Genomic DNA, 21650 nt, shown 5'->3' with positions numbered 1-21650 from the left:
AGTCAGTTTGGAGGTCACCCCACCAATAGTACCCTGCCTAGTTACCAGTGTTCCAATTCTGCCCTTATTGTTTGAAATCTGCCACTATCAAAGGTATATAACTTCCTGTTACAGTCTGCTCGGGGTCATCTCTCTCCCGAAGTAAGGCGACCCCATCACGTTGGAACAATAAATCTCTTCCATGAGTCTCATTCAAGGGGTCCCAGAAGAGGTTTGGTTTGGACCTCACACCCTGACTAAGACAGTCATCATGCGTGGCCTTACTTGTTAAGCCATCTTGCCAGTCTTGTTTCTGTTTCTGTTTTGTTGTTGTTGTTGTTGTTGTTGTTCCTAAATTTTATTTATGAATTAATACAAAACAATGCAGACGGATGTGTCTTAATCCTTGTCATCCTCTTCATCCTGGTTAGTCTGGAAATATCGGGGCTCACAACTCTCTTTGCTGTTGGTGACAACACACAGCCAGTCTCGGAGGTTGTTCTTCATCAAATATTTTTTGGTGAGATATTTCAAATACCTTTTAGAGAAAGGCACCTTGGGAAGGGATGGTGATCTTGCTCTTGCTCCACTAGATGGTCATAACCCCTCTGCCAAGATTCCCAGCTTTCCTGTTCACCTTGATTCTCTCCGGAGTAATTGCTCAAAATTGGCAGTGTCCATGATTCTATCTTCTACAGAGTGAGTGCAGTCAAGGGAGAACTTTTTTTTTTTTTTGCCCCCGTTCTCCACAAGCTTTTTTGCAGGCTCCATGGCAGCAAAGGAGGCAGAAGGGGGCACGGGGGGGGGGGGGTGGTGGTGCACTGAGCAGGTGTGAAGAACCCACAGTGCACAGTGCATGCAAGGAGCCAGGCAACTTTAATCCTTGGTTCTGTTTTGAAACCAGATCTTACTATGTAGCCCAGAATGGCCTTGAACCATCAATCTTCCTGCGGTAGACTAGGTATTAGGATCATAGGTAATGGGCCACTGTGCCTAGCTTTGATTTATTTTGAAGTGGATAATTCTGCTGATTTTTCTTCAATGCTGCCACAAATGTCAATTGGTTGGCATGTGGGTGGTAGGAGGAAGTGTCCGTTAATAATTGTCACTTTGCCTAATTTGCATCTTCCAGGAGATACATTTTTTCCTCTACTAATTCTTCAATCTGAATAAATAACAAGCATATTGGTTAAAATCAGCTTCTAGACAAAAAAATAATGTTTATTTTCAGTTTTATACTTTTTAGATATTTTTGCCATTTATTTATTTATTTTTTATTATCTATCTCAATAGTTCAGTACTGTACACCACAAGAAGACCCACAGAGTCAACTGACCTGGGCCCAGGGGTGCTTACAGAGAGCAAAACACCAACCAAAGAGCTTACATGGGCTGGACCTAGGCCCCCTTACACATTTGGAGTAGATGTGCAGCTTGGGCCCCTAATAATTGGTGCACAGGGTGGGGTGGGTTCTGATTCTGTTGCCTCCCATTGTATTCCCAACCCCAACCTGGACCGCCTGGTTGGGCCTCAGCAGGAGACACCAAACTGTTTTTTATTGTTATTACATACCAGGGACGACAGCATAACTGAGTTGTTCCTCTCTTTCTGCCATGTAAGCTCCAGGTTTACACTTGGGTGGTCAGGCTTGGTGGCAGGTGCTTTTATCTGCTGAGTCATCTGAAGGACTTGGGCCCTCTAACTGATTTGAAATGTCCTAAAATAAGTTTAGGAACCCAGGAGGTGTCTCTAGAAGAGGGCTCCATGAGTTCTGCTCTTTGATTCACACAGCTCTTACTCCCTCTGGATCGCACACGTTCTTAACAGAACTGGGAGTTACAGAAACTTCAACACTCCCTAAATGTATTCCAGAGACCCAAGAGCTTCACAAGTCCAGGATAGGAATTTGAGAAAGAAAAAAAAAAGAGATAGGCTTGTATTACAGAATAGTGTTTCAAGATCTGGAGACACAAGATGGACGACACAGCTATCATGTGTGGCCAGCTTCTTTATAAACACTATGGTGGTTTAAAAGGTTTGACTCATGTGTTTGAACGCTTGGCCCATAGGGCATGGCACTATTAGGAGGTATGGCCTTGTTGGAGTTAAGTGTGACCTTGTTTGAATTAAGTGTGGCCTTGTTGGAGTGGCTGTGGCCTTGTTGGAGTGGGCATGGCCTTGTTGGAGGAAGTGTGTCCCTGTGAAGGTGGGTTTTGAGGTCTCCTAGGTCTAAATTCCACCCATTGTGGAATCAGAGCCTCCTCCTGGCTGACTGTGATAGACGGTCTCCTTCTAGTTGCCTTCTAAAGAGATGTAGAGCTCTCGGCTCCTTCTCCAGCACCATGTCTGCCTGCACGCTGCCATGCTTTCCGCCATGATGATAATGGACTGAGCATCTGAAACTGTAAGCCAGCTCCAATGAAATGTTGCCCTTTATACGAGTTACCTTGATCATGGCATCTCTTCTCAGCAATAAAGCGCTAAGACAACCACCATCAAATATCTGTGGAGTTGGGCACCCTGCTAAAACACTCCTGGAGGTTCACGAATTCAAGGTGAATGTGTAGAGTAGGAGACTCTCCCTCCTGCTCACCCAGCAACAGAAACAGAAAGAGGTAAAATCAACCCGGCAAAAGCATGAATGAAGGAACAGAGACTACCTGCAGCCCTAAATGGGATCCCAGAAAAGAGGGGAGGCAGCTGATATGACCTCTCATTGCCCCTTACATACTCTCTCTCTCCACTAACACCCATCAGTCACAGGGAAGCAGACTGGCAGCTTGAACAGAGAGTCCAAGAGGAGCCCAGGTGCTTGGCCTGGCTTTCAAAGTAATCCGTTTGGTTGAAGAAGTGTGCTGCAATTCAACAACCTCGGGGCATTGCAGGATAAGAGGCGTGGTCCTTGGGGGGAGGCGATTGTTTGGTTTTTAGAACAGGCCAGGAAACTTGGGTACATAGTCAGGTGACACAGAGCCCTTACAAGCAAGCCTTTCCCCCTATCACTACCACCTCCACCCCAATATATCTATTTTTCTCTTGATCTGTGCCCCCCCCCCCCACAGCATCTCAAGCTATGGGGGAAAAACCCTAGTTTTCATACTTTCAGTGGGGGAAAAAATATCTTGTATGAGAGATGCAGGCGAGGGCCAGAGAGATGGCTCAGTGGTAAGGGCACTTGCCAGCAAGCCTAATGACCTCCACTTCATTGCTGTATCCCACAAGGCAGAAGGAGAGAACTGACTCCCCCAAGTAGTCCTCTGACTTCCACAGGAGTGAGCTATAGTACTTGCCCCACCCCTAAATAAACAAATAATTTGCAATGTAATAAAAATTTTAAAGAGATAAGGGTGAAAAGTGGGCTTTAGGGTAAAAGGAAAGACGACTAACTGCCTTTTAAAATTTATTCTTAAGAAAGTCGAGCACACTACATACATTGTCACCTCTATTAAATGCTGCTTCAAAGACACAGGAAAGTGAAGATTGCTGGCCGTATGGCGAGGGATCTAAGATGGTTTCAACCGCAAGGCACACCATCGTTAAGGGAATCACGGAGAAAGGAAGCACGCCACTGATACTGCTATGACAAAGTATTATTGTATCTCAGTTCTGGGATACATGAGATGCTGTCACAAGCACACAAAACGTTCTTCAGTTACAAGGAAATCACTTTTTTTTTTTTTTGGTTCTTTTTTTCGGAGCTGGGGACCGAACCCAGGGCCTTGCGCTTCCTAGGTAAGCGCTCTACCGCTGAGCTAAATCCCCAGCCATCAAGGAAATCACTTAATGCTGTTCAAACCATTTCATTCCATGTTGGTAGCGACAGAACCCACTCTCTACCCTCTACCCACCACCCAGTCTTTGGAACTGTTCTTGAGAAGAACCACCTTACCCTGAGGCCTACGGTTTCATCCAGCAGCAACACCATATATATAGAATGTCTCACTTGCACGTTCTTTATCTTGTAGTAGTATTTTTTATGGTGCTTGGCTTTTATATGTGCCACCAAGTGTTTATGCTAAAGCAATTTTATCTTAATTTTTAACTGGAAGCTTAAAAAATATTTAAGCAGATAAAAAAGAAAAAAAAGAAAGCCAAAAATTAAGATTTGAGAGTACTTCCCAAGTAGTCATGAAATGCAGACTGTCACTGAAGTTACAAAGTTAATTTTATCCCCAGTAAGGCACACTTAAAAATAGACCTTGTGCCTGCTCTGATAGGTACCTCTCAGGGTCCTCTAAGCTGAGCCATCTTTAGGTGAGGATTCGCCACGGCACACAGCACACGACCTGACCCCCAATGGCTTCCACCGGTGCCAGATGAAGACCGACAGGAAGGGCACCTTTGAAAGCTGCGGTGGTTAATATCGGCTGTTAGTTTGACAAAGTCTGCAGTCACCTAGGAGACAACCTTCTGGGCCTGTTTGTAAGGGAATTTCTAGATTGGGTTAAGAGGCGCGAGAAGACTCCCCCTGAATGTGAACAGCACCATTGCACGGGCTCCCTACCCAGACTGCATACACAGGGAAAAGCCAACTGAGCACTAGCATTAGTCTCTCCGCTCCCTGACTGACCAGCCCCACTGTGCTCCCTTCACCACGAACCCCCCCCCCCCATCGTGATGGACTGTATCAATTATGAGACAAATCAGCGTTCTCTCTTAAGTTGCTTCTTTTCAGATATTTGAACACAGAGATGAGAAAAGTAATCAACTCAAGGGGCAAGTGGTAAATGGTCGCAGGGAGGTGGCTTGGGGCGGGAATGGTGCGGGTGTGTATCTATGCTGGAGGGATGTGGTGCGCTCCACGTCCGCGGGCTCCGCTGTGTGTGTAGGTGTTCTAGTTACAACGCTGTTGCTGTGGTAAAACAAAACAAAACAAAACAAAACAAAACAAAACAAAACAAAACAAAGCAAAGCAAAAAGCATCCTGGGATGGAAGCGGGTTTTGGCTTACACTTCCTGACCGTAATCTATTATTGAGGGACATCATGGCAGGAACTCAAAGCAGGACCCGTGGAGAGATGTTGCCTGCGGTCTCGCTTTCTGGCTCTTCAATGACTCAAGCTCAGCAAACTGCCTTGTGCTTAGTCCAGGACCATCTGCTTCAAAATGGTGCTGCCCATAGTACACTGCACCTTCACACATCAGTCAGCCACCGAGAAAATGCCACAGACATTTCCACAGCCAACCTGGCTAAGCAGTTCTTCAGCCGAGGTTCACTTTCCCCAGATAACTCTGTTAGGATCCAGGGAGGCGTCTTAGTTGAAAAAGAGCTTGCCTCGAAGTGTGAGAACCTGAGTTCAGAGCACCTACAAAAAGTAGGGCGTGGTTGTGCATGCCTATAATTCCAGCCCTAGGGAAGAGAAGACAGGTCTGTTTACTACACATTCTGGAAGCAGAAGGCTGCTAGATACTTTGTAAAAAACAGAGTGTGAGTGAGTGAGTAAGTGAGTGAGTGACTGAGTGTGTGTGTGAGTGTATGTGTGTTGGGGGAGCTACTGGAGAGATGACTCAGTGGTTAAGAGTACTGACTGCTCTTCCAGAAGTCCTGAGTTCAAATCCCAGGAACCACATGGTGGCTCACAACCATCTGTAATGAGATCTCTGAAGACAGCTACAGCATATATATATAATATATACATAAATATAATATATAAATAATATATTGTATATTATAATATATACTATTATATATAATATAATATAATATATAAAACTTATATAATAATAAATAAATCTTTAAAAAAAAGAGTGGGGGAGTAAAGAAAATTGTGAACAAAAAGATAAAATTGTCAAGCACCGAGAGGCCAAAAAGGCCATTCACATTGGTTTTCTTTTTTTTCCGGAGCTGAGGACCGAACCCAGGGCCTTGCCGCTCTACCACCGAGCTAAATCCCCAGCCCCTCACATTGGTTTTCAAGGCAAGATTTTTCTTGATCACCCTGGAATCTCACCAAGGCTAGCAGACCAGTAACCCCACCACCCCCACCCCGAGATCCTTTATCTCTGCTTCTCTATCTGAAGCTGCATGTGGATAACACTCCACTTGGCTCTTTTTACTTGGCTTTTACAGAGGGGATATAATGGCCTTGTGCTTACCCAGCAAACAGCAGGGAGTTATCAATAGCACTATCTCCCCAGAACTAATTTAATATATATATATATATATATACATATATATATATATATATATACACATATATATCTCGCCAAGATTATTTGTTTGCTTGGTTTGGAGTTTTGTTTTGCTGTAGTAGTAATGCATAGATAGGCTGGTAATCCCAGCACTTAGGAGGTATAGGGAGGCGGACCAGGAGTTCAAGACTAGCTTTGACTTCTATATTGAATGCAAGGTCAGTTTGAGCTACATGAAGTCCTACCTTAAAAAACACAAACAAAATATAACCAAACCCCTCAAATTCTGCTTTTTAGTTAGAAGCCCATAGGTCTCCATTCCAGTATCAGCACAGAAGCATATTTACAGCTCAAAAACATATCAGAGGCTTAAACAGACTTACTGTGTAAGGTGGATTTATCAAACAAATTCATACAACTAAAATGTACAGACGTATATGCCTTAGCCATAGCAGGTCAGATCTGTGTGTCAGTTACAGGTAGTGAACATTTTTCTTTAGGTTTTGGACAGTTCTGGGGATTGGACAGAGGACCTTGCATTTGCTAGGCAGACATTCTACCACTGAGTTACATGTCTGGTCTCCATTTCACTCTAGGGTAGAGTTTATGTTTGCATTTCCACATAACAGAAAACGCTTTCTTTTAGGAAAAAATGCTTTTTAGAAAAGTCAGTAGAGGACTGGAGAGATAGCTCAGTGGTTAAGAGCACTGACTGCTCTTCGAGAGGTCCTGAGTTCAAATCCCAGCAACCACATGGTGGCTCACAACCTTCTGTAATGAGATCTGATGCCCTCTTCTGGTGTGTCTGAAGACAGCTACTGTGTACTTATATATAATAAATAAATCTTTTTAAAAAGTACATATGAAAGAAAGTAATGGCAGATCAGACCTCCATCTTAGCAATAACAGTATCTTTCTAGTTCAAATAAAACACACAAAATAACTTTAAAAAAAAAGAAAAAGAAAAGTCGGTAGATAAGGCTGGGGAAGTAGATGGCCTAGTAGTTAAGAACACTTGTTGCTCTTCCAGAGGACCTGGGTTCAATTTCCCAGCATGCACATGTGGTCATAAACCCTTATCAATCCAGTTTGATTGGATCTGACATCATCTCCTGGCCTCCATGGAGAACAGGAGTGTGTTTGGGTGCACAGACATACATACAGACAAAACACCCATGCATATGAAATAAGTAAAAGTATTTTTTTTTAAAAAGAAAGAGAACTATCAGACTTCATATATCATATGAAAAAAGTACAATTAACTCTTTTTTTGAAAAAACTTCATTTTTTTCCAATGGAAAATTATTTCAAGAGAGCAGGGAATAATAATCATTTTGAGTTCCCTCACTTAAACCACATAACTGCTTCTCATCCCTTGTAAAGATTTCACAAGGAACACTTTTTTTTTTTTTTTTTTTTTTTTGGTTCTTTTTTTCGGATCTGGGGACCGAACCCAGGGCCTTGCGCTTCCTAGGCAAGCGCTCTGCCACTGAGCCAAATCCCCAGCCCCCACAAGGAACACTTTTAGCCTCAGCAGCACATCTGTACGGGTACAGGGCAAATCTGAGTCAAGTCCTTTGCTTGTTCCGCACTATTGAAAAAAGGAGAAAAATAATACTGACGCCACCACTCTTATTCTCAACATCGAATAATAATTTTCGGAAGAAGCCAGGTGCGGTGACACATGCCTACAATTCTGGCCCCTGGAAATCAGAGTGGGGGGGGGGTGTCGGGAATTCATAGCTATCCTTGGCTATGTCGAAAGTTTAGGGCAAGCCTGGATTTGAAACTATGTCTCAAAAAATAAAACAGAGCTATGAAGATGACCCAGTGGGCAAAGTGCTTGCACGTAAACAATAGGACCAGCATTTGGACATCCAGGACATCCAGAGCCGAAAGAGAATTCTGGGTAGGTGTGCAGCCAGTCTGCCTGTAATCCCATCACTCAAGGGCAAAGGGCATTCCCAGATCAAACTGGCTAGCTAGATTACCTCAGTTGGCAAACTCTGGGTTCAATACACAATACACAAGCCATTGAGGAAGACACCCAAAGTCAACATTTGACACATGCACCCAAGTGTGCACAAAGATGTGTATGCACACCACACAAACACAGACACACTCTCAAATGACCAACGTTTGAAACTATCAAAGGGTAATAAAAAATGTTAAAGCCAAAGAAACCTCAAAAAAAATCAAATACATGAACCAAGAACTTTACTTGACTTAGGTTTAGAAAGGGGGGGGAAATTCATTCTTTTTATTGATATTTTAAAAGGGGGCCTCACTATGTCGCCCAGGCTGTTCTAGAGCTTGCTGTGTATCTCAGGCTGTCCTTGAACTGGCTTCTAACTGAGGATGACCTTGAAATCCATATCACCTGCCTCCGCCGTCAGAGGGCTGGGATAGCAGGTGATTGGCCCCACGGCTGGCTTCAATTCCTCGTTGACACAAAGCAATCCTGCATATTGACTGTACAAAGTGTTGATGAACGCACGTGTGCTGATAAATCGGGTTAGGGTGACTGGTGTATCTGCCATATAAATATTTATCATCTGTTTGTTTTGAGGATACTCAAAAATCCCATTAGCTACTTAGAAACATTCAGTTAATGGGAATCAACATTTACAACAGTTATTCAACGGGTCCAGCTGCACCTCTGTTATCTGTGAACCAAGAGCCTCCCTGTCCCCTCCCTGTCCTCTCCCTGTCCCCTCCCCTTCCTGAGTTCCCAGAGTCACGATCCAGATTAACTTTCCAGTTTCCATTACAGGTGGCAACATTTGATATTTATCTCTCTGAGCCTGACTATTTGTGATACACTTTTAAACAGCTATCTGCTCCGATTCTCACTTTATCCCGCTGTTCTGTGGGGAAGCTTTTTATTCTCTTACGGTTCTAGGTTTTGATGTCCGTCGTAAATGGACTTTGAGGTCGATTGTTTCCCCTTTTCTCTGGAGTGGAGGTACGGCTGCAGGATCTGATCTGGTCCCGGGTCCTGGATGGGAGTGGGTGCTTCCCGCTTTGGCCCTTAGCACTGCGTACTTCTTGGCATAATGCCCTTGTGGGTCCTAGCGAAGGCCCGGCTCTCATCCCAGCTGCCTTTATGATCCCCAAAGCATCAGAGTCCGTTATTTTGTTCTAAAGTACAGACACAGTAGGTCTTGTTCGGTTTAGGACATAGGACAAGAGACTAAGGTGCATATTTTACATACCAAAGCAGGCCTGGCCTCCAGGTTCTCCCAGCATCCCTCAGTCCTTAGCTGGTAGACCCTGCCTCCAACCCTGAACTTTCTAGCCCAGGAGCTGGGCTGCCCCTCCCCCAGAGGCTCCTCCCTGTATGATCCAGACATTTTGATCTCCTTTCTCATTCCCTTTCTCCTTTTCGCTCTCTGCACCTTCGCCCTTCCCCCTCCCCTACCGCCTTTTCTCCCCTTGGTGACTTCCCTGGCTTAGGTCCCTGGGGTCAGTGAACAGTCTGCCTGAGAGCAGCCTCCCAATAAACCTGCATTTAACATAATCTAATCTGGTTTGAATCGGCTCTTTTTCACGGGTGGCAGGAGGTGGGGTGAGGGGTGGGTGGTGGTGGGGTGGTGGTGGTGGTGGTGGGGGAATAGACACAGGAAGAGTAAGCACATGAGCGGTTAAGACCAGCATCTTAAGACTATAAGACTAGGAAGTGGTGGGTTGGGGCTGGCCCTCAGTTGGCAAAGCATGAGGACCTGAATTTGATTTCCCAGAACCCACATTAAAAAAAAGGCTGTTGTGACGGTATCTACTTGTAATACCAGTCAGCACTGGACTGGCAGAGACAGGCAGATCCCTAAGGCTCACTGGCCAGTAGAGCTCTTATCTGGGGATGGGGATCATAGCCTGAGTTTTCTCCCCAGGACCCATGCTGTAGACAACTGCTAGCAGTTGTCTTCTGACTTCCACACATGCGCTATGGCATCCATTTGTACCACCCTCCATATATGTAAATAAAAATGAATAAACAAATAAATAAGTAAGTAAGTAAACGAACGAATGAATGTAATTTTTAAAATGGTGATCAGGTTGACACCTGAGGAATAAGAGATTCAGGCTGGGGTTGGAGAGATGGCTCAGTGGTTAAGAGCACTGACTGCTCTTCCAGAGGTCCTGAGTTCAATTCCCAGCAACCACATGGTGGCCCATAACCATCTGTAATGGGATCTGATGCCCTCTACTGGTGTGTCTGAAGACAACGACAGTGTACTCACATACATAAAATAAATAAATAAATCTTAAAAAAAAACCACACACACATACACACACATACATCGGGCACACATGAACGTGCACACACATACAGAAAATAATGTAGTCTGTAAGCCCATCTCTTGGACTTCTGGGGCATGTTAGTTACTTTGCATTGCTGTGAAAGATCACCTAATAGGAATAAGATAAGGGTGAAAGATTATTTTGGTTCATATTTTTGGTTTGTCACCATGAGGGAGGTGTGGTGGAACAGCTCGAGTCATGGCTGCATAAGTAGGGTCAACAAGGCAGGAGCTAGGAGCTAGCTATGACCTAACACCAAGGAGTCCAACTCCTGCCGTGCTACCTCTACCAACTAGAAGCCGTCATTTAAAGGTACCCTGTACCCCCCAAATAGAGCTATCACCTGGAGGCCACCTGTCAGAATCATGAGTTTGTAGAAGACGTTTCAGATTGGAACCACAACGTGACACATATGTGTTCAGTCAGCTTCAGGGTCACGTGTCTTGTGTGACATGTGTTTTTCTGCAAGGCACTGGGACCCAGTAGCACTAGAACTGAATGCTTGTCCCCTCCAGGGACAACTAAGATCCTCTGCAGCTTAGACTGGCTCACCCACACCACAGCAACCCCCACAGTGCCTTTCCACTTCAGCCCTGTCACACAAGCCAAAGCAACGGTGACAGCCAAACTCGTCTTTGTTTTGCCTCTGTGTCTACACTCTACATAATTTAGACAATAAATATTCAATGAACGCCCGAGCAGATGAACATGTGAATGAATATGGGTGAATGTTCTCTGACTCAGAGAACAGTCATCATCACGAGTCAGGAGAGAGACTCATTTTGGAGTTGGTGACTTCAGCAGGACGAGTGGGAGGATCGTGGGTGCGCTCAACCCAGGAGACAGGGCAGCTTCAATTATTCTGCTGCTGTGAGGCATAGCTATCTGGAGTGTCCTCAGAAGCTGGGGCTAGCTTTGTCTCTTACAGTCTCCTAGAGCCTACTGTGTTGGCAGAGTGTTGCAAAGCAACAGTGTTTGCTACTGCACGGATTTCTCAGGAAGGCTTCTGATTCAATTTGCATGCCTACGACAGCCTCTGCCAAGCATCTAGTTTCCATGTATGATGTCACTTTTTGGATGCATTGTAATTCAAAATATACCATCTTGACTAGAAGATTAGACATAGTCAATGTGTTTTTTTTTTTTTTTCTACAGTAGCAGGAGGAGGAAAAGTGAGGTAAATTTTCACACAGAAGTCCAGGAAATAAAAGACTCAGAGTGTGGCAAGTGGGACTTCAGGTGGAGCCGGCAGGGGGGACATGATCTGGGTGTGAGGAGGAGACAGGGCAGGGATTTGGAAGTCCTGAGGGTAAGCATGAGATTAATGATCATTGCAAATGATTTCTGCAAATCTCTGCCAGGGTTTTATTTGTAATCATTTTGCATGTTAGGAGACCTATAGATTCCAAATACCGAGACAGGTTCTTGTTACCTAGAATTGGCTTCAAGCTAAATCACGGAGGATGACCTTGAACTCCTTACTCTTCTGTCATTTGTCAAGTGCTAGGATTACAGGCATGCATCACCACGCACCGTTGATGAGGTTCTGGTTCTTAACGCATGCTAGGTAAGAACCCTAATAGCCAAGTCACATCCCTACCTATGAGCAGCTTATTTATGTCCCCAAAAATGAGCTGATTGAGGTGGACTCTAAACACAGACCTTTATAGTTGGATAAGTTCCCTTCAGGGCCTTGGGAAGAGTTGGCTTAGAGAGAGATGGCTCAGTGGTTAAGAGCACTGACTGCTCTTCAGAGGTCCTGAGTTCAAATCCCAGCAACCACATGGTGGCTCACAACCATCTGACATGAGATCTGATGCCCTTTTCTGGTGTGTCCAAAGACAGCTATGGTATACTAACATATAATAAATAAGTAAATAAATCTTTAAAAAAGTGATAGTAGCAGATTTTTTAAAATAAGGGACTGAAGCGATATCCGGTGTTTAGGAGCACCCACTGCTCTAGCAAAGGACTCAGGTCAGTTTCCAATTCCCACATCTTGTAGCTCACAACTGCCTGTAACTCCAGCTCCAGGGATCTGACCTTCTTGTGGCCTCTCTGAGTACTACACTTCGTATTACCTATAAACTCATGCACATATCATACACTTAACACACACACACACACACACACACACACACACACACACACACACAAATACACACAAATACATGTTTTTTAAATGAGTAATGAGAATAAGTGCTGTGATGGTTTGCATATGCTTGGCCCAGGGAGTGGCACTATTAGAAGGTGTGGCCTTGTTGGAGGAAGTGTGTCACTGTGGGGGTGGGCTTGGAGACCCTCCTCCTAGCTGCCAGAGGATGCTCAGTCTGCTCCTGACTTCCTTCCAGTGAAGAACTCAGCTCCTCTTGCACCTTGCCTTCCTGGATGTTGCGATGCTGCCATGCTCCCACCTTGATGATAATGGACTGAACCTTTGAACATGTAAGCCAACCTCAATTAGATGTTGCCCTTTGTAAAACTTAGATTGGTCGTGGTGTCTGTTCACAGCAATAAGACCCTAACTAAGACAAGCGCTAAATTTGTGTTGTGGTGAGCATTTCAGGAAGTATTAAATATAGAGGAACTTTCCAACCTGAATAGTCTTAACACATCAAGTAATGGGTTGTCATGACACCTTCTTCACACATGCAGACCATGTGCTTTGCTTATGTTCACCCCTGTTACTCTTTCTTGTTTCCTCTCTTCCCTCTGACTGTTCTGCTTCCTCCTAGTAAGTGGTCCTCCTTCTCTATTCCTGACATGTATGACAATGAATAGATCCGATCTGTGAGGGGAGACACTGCACTTGTCATTACGAGTCTGGCTTATTTCACTTGACATGATGAGATCCAGTTCCATTCATTTTTCTTAAAAAAAAAAAGTTATGATTTTGTTTTTACCTCCCTGTAGATCAATGAAACTCGTGTGTGTGTGTGTGTGTGTATGTGTGTGTGTGTATATGTGTGTGTGTTTGTGTGTACGTGTGTGTGTGTTTGTGTGTATGTGTGTATGTGTGTGTGCTTGTGTGTATGTGTGTATGTGTGTGTGTGTGTGTGTGTAAAATTTTCATTTGACCAGTCATAGAACCTGTATTAGTTATTTTTTTCTGTTGCTGTGAGAAAGCACCATGATCAAAGGGAAACGTAGGGATGAGAGAATTTATTTTGCTTTATGACTCCAGTAGGCCAAGAGTCTATGGCAGAGGCATGACACCAAGCATTAGGCATGGCAGAAGGAGCAGGGAGCTGAGAGCTCACATCTTGAACCACAAAGAAGCCCTCCCTAAGGGACATATGTTCTCCAAGGAGGCTGCAACCTGAAACCTCCCAGGCAGGGGACCAAGTATTGAACTGGAGTTTATGGGATGTCCTTGCTCTCACTGATGTAGAGCCAGCCTATGCTGGTTCCCTGAACCAGCAGAGGGTGAGGTGAACTAGAGCCCAAAGCAAAGCTGGCTTCCCTTCATCATAGAAGACGAATGAAACCCAAGCAGGAGCCGGGGCTCAGCTCAGTTGGTACAGTGCTTGCCACCATGCACGGAGCCCTTGAGTCTCATCTCAGGGAGCCATTGATGTGCAGGGTCATATCAATCAAGTAGCTGGTCTTGGTTTCCTCACCTCCTCTTTTATGTGCACATGTGGACTTGGCTATGGCATTTATGTCGTTCTTGCTGTTGGTGATTTTATTTTCAGAGAGTTCCAAGCAGGTCTCAAACTTGTGTGTGTAGATGGCCTTGGACTTCTGCTCCTTCAGTTCCTTAGTAGTGGGATTACAAGTATGTACCACCATTCCTGGTTTATGCAGTATTAGGCATCAAACCTAGGGCTCTGTGAAAAAAAAAATATATATATATATTTAGTTTTAGTTTTTGAGACAAAATCTCCTATGGTCAGGCTGGTCTTAAACTCACTAGTTTGCCAAGTATGGTCAAAATCATGATCCTCCTGCCTCTGCCTCCTTTGTTCTGAGATTACAGGCATTGTACCCTACTATGTGAGGTTTTTCTTCTTTTAGGCATTCACTGGGAGTCTTGAACATATCCTCCCTGGATAAGGGGCATGGCTTTTTTTTTTTTAAAGATTTGTTTATTTATTTTAGGAGTATACTATAGCTGTCTTCAGACACACCAGAAGAGGGCATCAGATCTCATTACAGATGGTTGTGAGCCACCATGTGGTTGCTGGGAATTGAACTCAGGACCTCTGGAAGAGCAGTCAGTCAGTGCTCTTAACCACTGAGCCATCTCTCCAGCCCCGGGGCATGGCTTTTTAAATAACCCCATTTTTATACCTAAGACCTTTTGCTTGATTTTACTATGCGTGTACATAGTTCTGGAAACAATAAGGTAAGGAGATATCTATCTATCTATCTATCTATCTATCTATCTATCTATCTATCTATCTATCTATCTATCTATCTATCTAGAGAGACAGAGAGAGAGAGAAGGAGAAGGAGGAGGAGGAAGAGGAGGAGGAAGAGGAGGAGAAGTAGTATCGAATCTTATGACTTAAGGCTTTTTCTATCTTCTCCAAACAGTTATCACACACTGTGACCATGCCTTCTACAGTTTGAGACTGTGGAGTCTTCAACACTCTTGTGTGATGTTACAGCCCCAATGATTTGACTCAACTCTTCTCACCGTTTAGTCCCTTGTTGAGGAAGGTTGGTGGGTGTCCTATTCAGTTTTTACTGTCACCTCCATACAGCCTAGAGACATCTGAGAGACGATCTCCAACTGAGGAACTGCCTCTTTTTGAGCAAGTCTATGGAGAATTGTCTTATTGTTAGCTGATGTAGGCAGACACAGCCCACAGTGGGTGGCACTCTTCCTGGGTAAGTGATCCTGGGCTATGTGTGGAAGCCAGCTATGCATGAGCCCAAATGACCCATCAAGCAGCATTTCCCCACGTGGGCTCCTGAGTGAGTGCTTCACAGAATAGCAAGCAGACCTGCCTCCAAGTTCCTGCTTGACTTCCCTCAGTGATGGACTGTGCTTATGGACTAAGCCAGTGCTATCTAAGCTGCTTCTGGCCAGGATGTTTTATCACAACAGAAATGGAACCTGAACAGAAAGGAAGACAGGCTACCTGAGATAGGCCCCACCCTGGGCCCATGGCTCACCATGGATCTGTTCCCAATAACTCATTCTCAACTTGAAAAGCATAGAGTCAGCCTGGGTCCTGGAGGTAACAAAACAATTCACCTTCTGAAAGACTCCTTTACCTAACATTGAAATCCTTCATGTTTAGCTTCTCTTTTTGCTGGACAACTCCTTCCTTAAACTTGTTTGTACGTGGCTTTGGTGCAATGGCATAATGCTTTCTGTAAATATCACCTGGGAGAAGTAATCTCCCACAGCATGATTTCTGTGTGAGCAAGGAACATGTGCAGAGAACATGCATTCTCCACCTCCCAACAGAGCTACCTAACAGGAGTTCTATTTTGATGTATAACATCCCAGTGGAATCCTGTTTATGATACTATTAACACTTTTTAAAATTATGTTCTTTTTCTCTTTTATTGGGTATTTTTTTATTTACATTTCAAATGTTATTCCCTTTCTCAGTTTCCCCTACATAAGTCCCCTATCCTATCCCCCTGCCCTTCTTCTATAAGGGTGTTCCCCTCCCCATCCATTCCCCCATTCCCCTACACTGGGAGTCCAGCCTTGGCAGGACCAAGGACTTCTCCTTCCATTGGTGCCCAACAAAGCTATCCTCTGCTACATATGCAGTTAGTCATGGGTCACTTCATGTATAGTCTTTTAGTAGTGGTTTAGTCTCTGGGAGCTCTCATTGATTGGCATTGTTGCTCTTCTGGGGTTGCAAGCTCCTTCAACTCTTTCAATTCTTTCTCTAATTCCTCCATTGGGGGTCCCATTTTCAGTTCGTGGTTTGCTGCTAGCATTCGCCTCTGTATTTGACATGCTCTGGCTGTGTCTCTCAGGAGACATCTATATCCGGTTCCTGTCAGCATGCACTTCTTAACTTCATCCATCTTGTCTAGTTTTGGTGGCTGTATATGTATGGGCCACATGTAGGGCAGGCTCTGAATGGCCATTCCTTCAGTCTCTGCTCCAAACCCTGCCCCAATATCCCCTCCTATGAATATTCTTGCTCCCCTTTTTAAGAAGGAGTGAAGCATCCACACTTTGGTCATCCTCCTTCCCAAGCCTCATGTGGTCTGTGGATTGCATCTTGGGTAATTCCAGTCCTTGGGCCAATATCCACTTATCAGTGAATGTATACCATGTGTGTTTTTCTGTGATTGGGTTGCCCCACTCAGGATGCCATTTTCTAGTTCAATCCATTTGCCTATGAATTTCATAAAGTCATTGTTTTTTGATAGCTGTGTAGATGTACCACATTTTCTGTACCTATTCCTCCATTGAAGGGCATCTGGGTTCCTTACAGCTTCTAGCTATTATAAATAAGGCTGCTATGAACATAGTGGAACATGTGTCCCTGTTGTATGTTAGAACATCCTTTGGGCACATCCCCAGGAAAAGTATAGTTGGGTCCCCAGGCAGTGCAACGTCCAATTTTCTGAGGAGCTTCCAGATTTCCAGAGTGGCAATTTGCAATCCTACTAGCAATGGAGGAGTGTTCCTCTTTCTCCACATCCTCGCCAGCATCTGTCGTCACCTGGTTTTTATCTTAGCCATTCTGACTGGTGTGAGGTGGAATCTCAGGATTGTTTTGATTTGCATTTCCCTGATGACTAAGGATGTTGAGAATTTCTTTAGGTACTTCTCATCCATTTGGGATTCCTCAGCTGAGAATTCCTTGTTTAACTCTTTACTCCATTCTCCAATAGGGTTATTTGTCTCTCTGGAGTCCAACTTCCTGAGTTCTTTGTATATTTTGGATATTAGCCCTCTATCAGATGCAGGATTGGTAAAGATCTTTTCCTAGTCTGTTGGTTGCCATTTTGTCCTAATGACAGTGTCCCTTGCCCTACAGAAGCCCTGAAGTTTTATGAGGTCCCATTTGTCAATTCTTTTTTTTTTAAAAGATTTATTCATTTATTATATATAAGTACACTGTAGCTGTCTTCAGATGCACCAGAAGAGGGCATCGGATCTCTTTACAGATGGTTGTGAGCCACCATGTGGTTGCTGGGAATTGAACTCAGGACCTCTGGAAGAGTAGTCGGGTGCTCTTAACCGCTGAGCCATCTCTCCAGCCCCCCATTTGTCAATTCTTGATCTTACCGTATAAGCCATTGGTGTTTTATTCAGGAAACTTTCCCCAGTGCCCATGTGTTCCAGACTCTTCCCCATTTTTTCTTCTATTAGTTTGAGTGTATCTGGTTTGATGTGGAGGTACTTGATCCACCTGGACTTAAGCTCTACACAGGGCAATAAGAATGGATCGATCTACATGCTGACCTCCAGTTGAACCATCACCACCCACTAAAAATGCTATCTTCTTTCCACTGGATAGCCTTAGCTCCTTTATCAAAGACCAAGTGACCTTAGGTGTGTGGGTTCACCCCTGGGTCCTCAATTCCACTCCACTAATCTACCTGTCTGTCTCTGTACCAATACCATACAGTTTTTATCACTATTGCTCTGTAATAGTGCTTTAGGTCAGGGATGGTGATTCCCCCAGAAGTTCCCTTATTGTTGAGTATAGTTTTTGCTATCCTGGGTTTTTTGTTATTCCAAATGAACCTGCAAATTGTTCTTTCTAACTCTATGAAGAACTGGATTGGTATTTTGATGGGGAATTGCACTGAATCTGTAGATTGTTTTCGGCAAAACAGCCATTTTTACTATATCAATCCTGCCAATCCATGAGCATGGGAGGTCTTTCCATCTTACAAAATCCTCCTCAATTTCTTTCTTCAGAGACTTGAAGTTCTTGTCATACAGATCTTTCACCTGCTTGGTTAGAGTCATACGGAGGTATTTTATATTATTTGGGACTACTGTGAAGGGTGTCGTTTCCATAATTTCTTTCTCAGCCTGCTTATCCTTTGAGTAGAGGAAGGCCACCGATTTGCTTGAGCTAACTTTATACCCAGCCACCCTTCTGAAGTTGAAGTTGTTTATCAGGCTTAGTAGTTCTCTGGTGGAATTTTTGGGGTCACCCAAACATACTATCACATCATCTGCAAATAGTGATATTTTGACTTCTTCCTCTCCAATTTGCATCCCTCTGACCTCCTTTTGTTGTCTGATCACTCCAGCCAGGACTTTGAGCAGTATATTGAATAAGTAAGGAGAGAGTGGGCAACCATGTCTAGTCCCTGCTTTTAGTGGGATTGCTTCAAGTTTCTCTCCATTTAGTTTAATGTTGGCTACTGGTTTGCTGTACATTGCCTTTACCATGTTCAGGCATGGGCCTTGAACTCCTGACCCCTCCAGGACTTTTATCATGAAGGGGTGTTGAACTTTGTCAAATGCTCTCTCAGCGTCCAATGAAATGATCATGTGGCTTTTTTCTTTGAGTTTGTCCACGCAGTGGATTATGTTGATGGATTTCTGTATATTGAACCATCCATGCATCCCTGGGATGAAGCCTACTTGATCATGATGGATGAATCATGTGTCGTTTTATTCAGTTTGCAAGAATTTTATTGAGTATTTTTGCGTCAATATTCATAAGGGAAATTGGTATGAAGTTCTCTTTCTTTGTTGGGTCTTTGTGTGGTTTAGGTATAAGCATCATTGTGGCTTCATAGAAGTAATTGGGTAGTGCTCTGTCTGTCTCTATTTTGTGGAATAGTTTGGGTAGTATTGGTATGAGGTCTTCTATGAAGGTCTGATAGAATTCTGCACTAAACCCATCTGGACCTGGGCTCTTTTTGGTTGGGAGACTTTTAATAACTGCTTCTATTTCTTTAGGAGTTATGGGATTGTTTAGATGGTTTATCTGTTCCTGGCTTAACCTAGGTACCTGGTATTTGTCTACAAAATGGTCCATTTCCTCCAGATTTTCCAGTTTTGTTGAATATAGGCTTTCGTAGTAGGATCTGATGATTTTTTTTTAATTTCCTCAGATTCTGTTGTTATGTCTCCCTTTTCATTTCTGATTTTGTTAATTTGTGTACACTTTCTGTGCCCTCTGGTTAGTCTGGCTAAGGGTTTATCTACCTTGTTGATTTTCTCAAAGAACCAGCTCCTGGTTTTGTTGATTCTTTGTATAGTTCTTTTGTTTCTACTTGGTTGATTTCAGCCCTGAATTTGATTATTTCCTGTCTTCTACTCCTCTTGGGTTTATTTGCTTCTTTTTTGTTCTAGAGCTTTTGGTGTGCTGCCAAACTGCTAAGGTATGCTCTCTTCTGTTTCTTTTTGGAGGCACTCAGAGCTATGAGTTTTCCTCTTAGCATTGCTTTCATTGTGTCCTATAAGTTTGGGTATGCTGTGCCTTCATTTTCATTAAATTCTAAGAAGTCGGGGTTGGGGATTTAGCTCAGTGGTAGAGCGCTTGCCTAGGAAGCGCAAGGCCCTGGGTTCGGTCCCCAGCTCCGGAAAAAAAAAAAAAAAGAACCAAAAAAAAAAATTCTAAGAAGTCTTTAATTTCTTTCCTTATTTCTTCCTTGACCAAGTTATCATTGAGTAGAGCATTGTTCAACTTCCATGTATATGTGGGCTTTCTGTCGTTTTTGTTGTTATTGAAGAACAGCCTTAGTTCGTGGTGATCTGATAGGATGCATGGGATTATTTCTATCTTCCTGTATCTGTTGAGGTCTGTTTTGTGACTGATTATATGGTCAATTTTGGAGAAAGTACCATGAGATGCTGAGAAGAAGGTGTATCCTTTTGTTTAAGGATGAAATGTTCTATAAATGTCTGTTAAGTCCATTTGGTTCATAACTTATGTTAGTTTTTCTATGTGTCTGTTTAATTTCTGTTTCCATGATCTGTCCATTGATGAGAGTGGGGTGTTGAAATCTTTTACTATTATTGTGTGAGGTGCAATGTGTGCTTTGAGCTTTAGTAAGGTTTCTTTTACGTATGTAGGTGCCCTTGTATTTGGGGCATAGATATTTAGGATTGAGAGTTCATCTTGGTGGATTTTTCCTTTGATGAATATGAAGTGTCCTTCCTTAACTTTTTCTGATGACTTTTGGTTGAAAGTCGATCTTAGAATGGGTACTCCAGCTTGTTTCTTGACCATTTGCTTAGAAAGTTGTTTTCCAGCCTTTTACTCTGAGGTAATGTCTGTCTTCATCTCTGAAGTGTGTTTCCTGTATGTAGCCAAATGCTGGGTCCTCTTTACATATCAAGTCTGTTAGTCTATGTCTTTTTATTGGGGAATTGAGTCCATTGATATTGAGAGATATTAAGGAATAGTGATTGTTGCTTCCTGTTATTTTCATATTTAGAGGTGGAATTATGTTTGTGTGTCTCTCTTCTTTTGGTTTCGTTGTAAGGAGATTATTTTCTTGCTTCTTCTAGGGTGTAGTTTCCCTCCTTGTGTTAGAGTTTTCCATCTATTATCCTTTGTAGTGCTGGATTTGTAGAAAGATATTGTGTAAATTTGTTTTTGTCATGGAATATCTTGGTTTCTCCATCTATGTTAATTGAGAGTTTTGCTGGCTATAGTAGCCTGGGCTGGCATTTGTGTTCTCTTAGGCTCTGTCTGATATCTGCCCAGGATCTTTTGGCTTTCATAGCCTCTGGTGAGAAGTTGTGTAATTCTTATAGGTCTGCCATTATATGTTACTTGACCTTTTCCCCTTACTGCTTTTAATAATCTTTATTTTGTGCATTTGGTGTTTTGACTATTATGTGACGGGAGGAGTTTCTTTTCTGGTCCAATCTATTTGGAGTTCTGTAGGCTTCTTGTATGCCTATGGGTATCTCTTTCTTTAGGTTAGGGAAGTTTTCTTCTATGATTTTGTTGAAGATATTTACTGGCCCTTTAAGTTCTTCCCTTTCAGGAGTCTTCACTCTCTTCTCTACCTATTATCCTTAGGTTTGATTTTCTCATTGTGTCCTGGATTTCCTGGATGTTTTGGGCTAGGAGCTTTTTGCATTTTACATTATCTTTGATGGTTGTGTCAATGTTTTCTATGGTATCTTCTGCCCCTGAGAGTCTCTCTTCTATCTCTTGTATTCTGTTGGTGATGCTTGCATCTGTGACTCCTGATCTCTTCCCTAGGTTTTCTATCTCCAGGGTTTTCTCCCTTTGTTCTTTCTTTATTGTTTCTATTTCCATTTTTAAATCCTGGATGGTTTTGTTCAATTCCTTCACCTGTTTTGTTGTGTTTTCCTGTAATTC

At 43.3% G+C, this 21650-nt stretch overlaps 1 pseudogene; it reads right to left on the bottom strand.

The window, feature by feature from the left end:
• Positions 1-378: 378 nt before the first annotated feature.
• Positions 379-750, bottom strand: LOC103694116 (60S ribosomal protein L22 pseudogene; annotated as a pseudogene).
• Between the last annotated feature and the right edge of the window lie 20900 nt (positions 751-21650).

Source organism: Rattus norvegicus, chromosome 17 (assembly GCF_021556685.1).
Source record: "Rattus norvegicus strain SHRSP/BbbUtx chromosome 17, alternate assembly SHRSP_T2T, whole genome shotgun sequence".
In the NCBI taxonomy this organism is placed as follows: Eukaryota; Metazoa; Chordata; class Mammalia; order Rodentia; family Muridae; genus Rattus; species Rattus norvegicus.
This window is presented reverse-complemented; position numbering and strand designations above follow the sequence as displayed.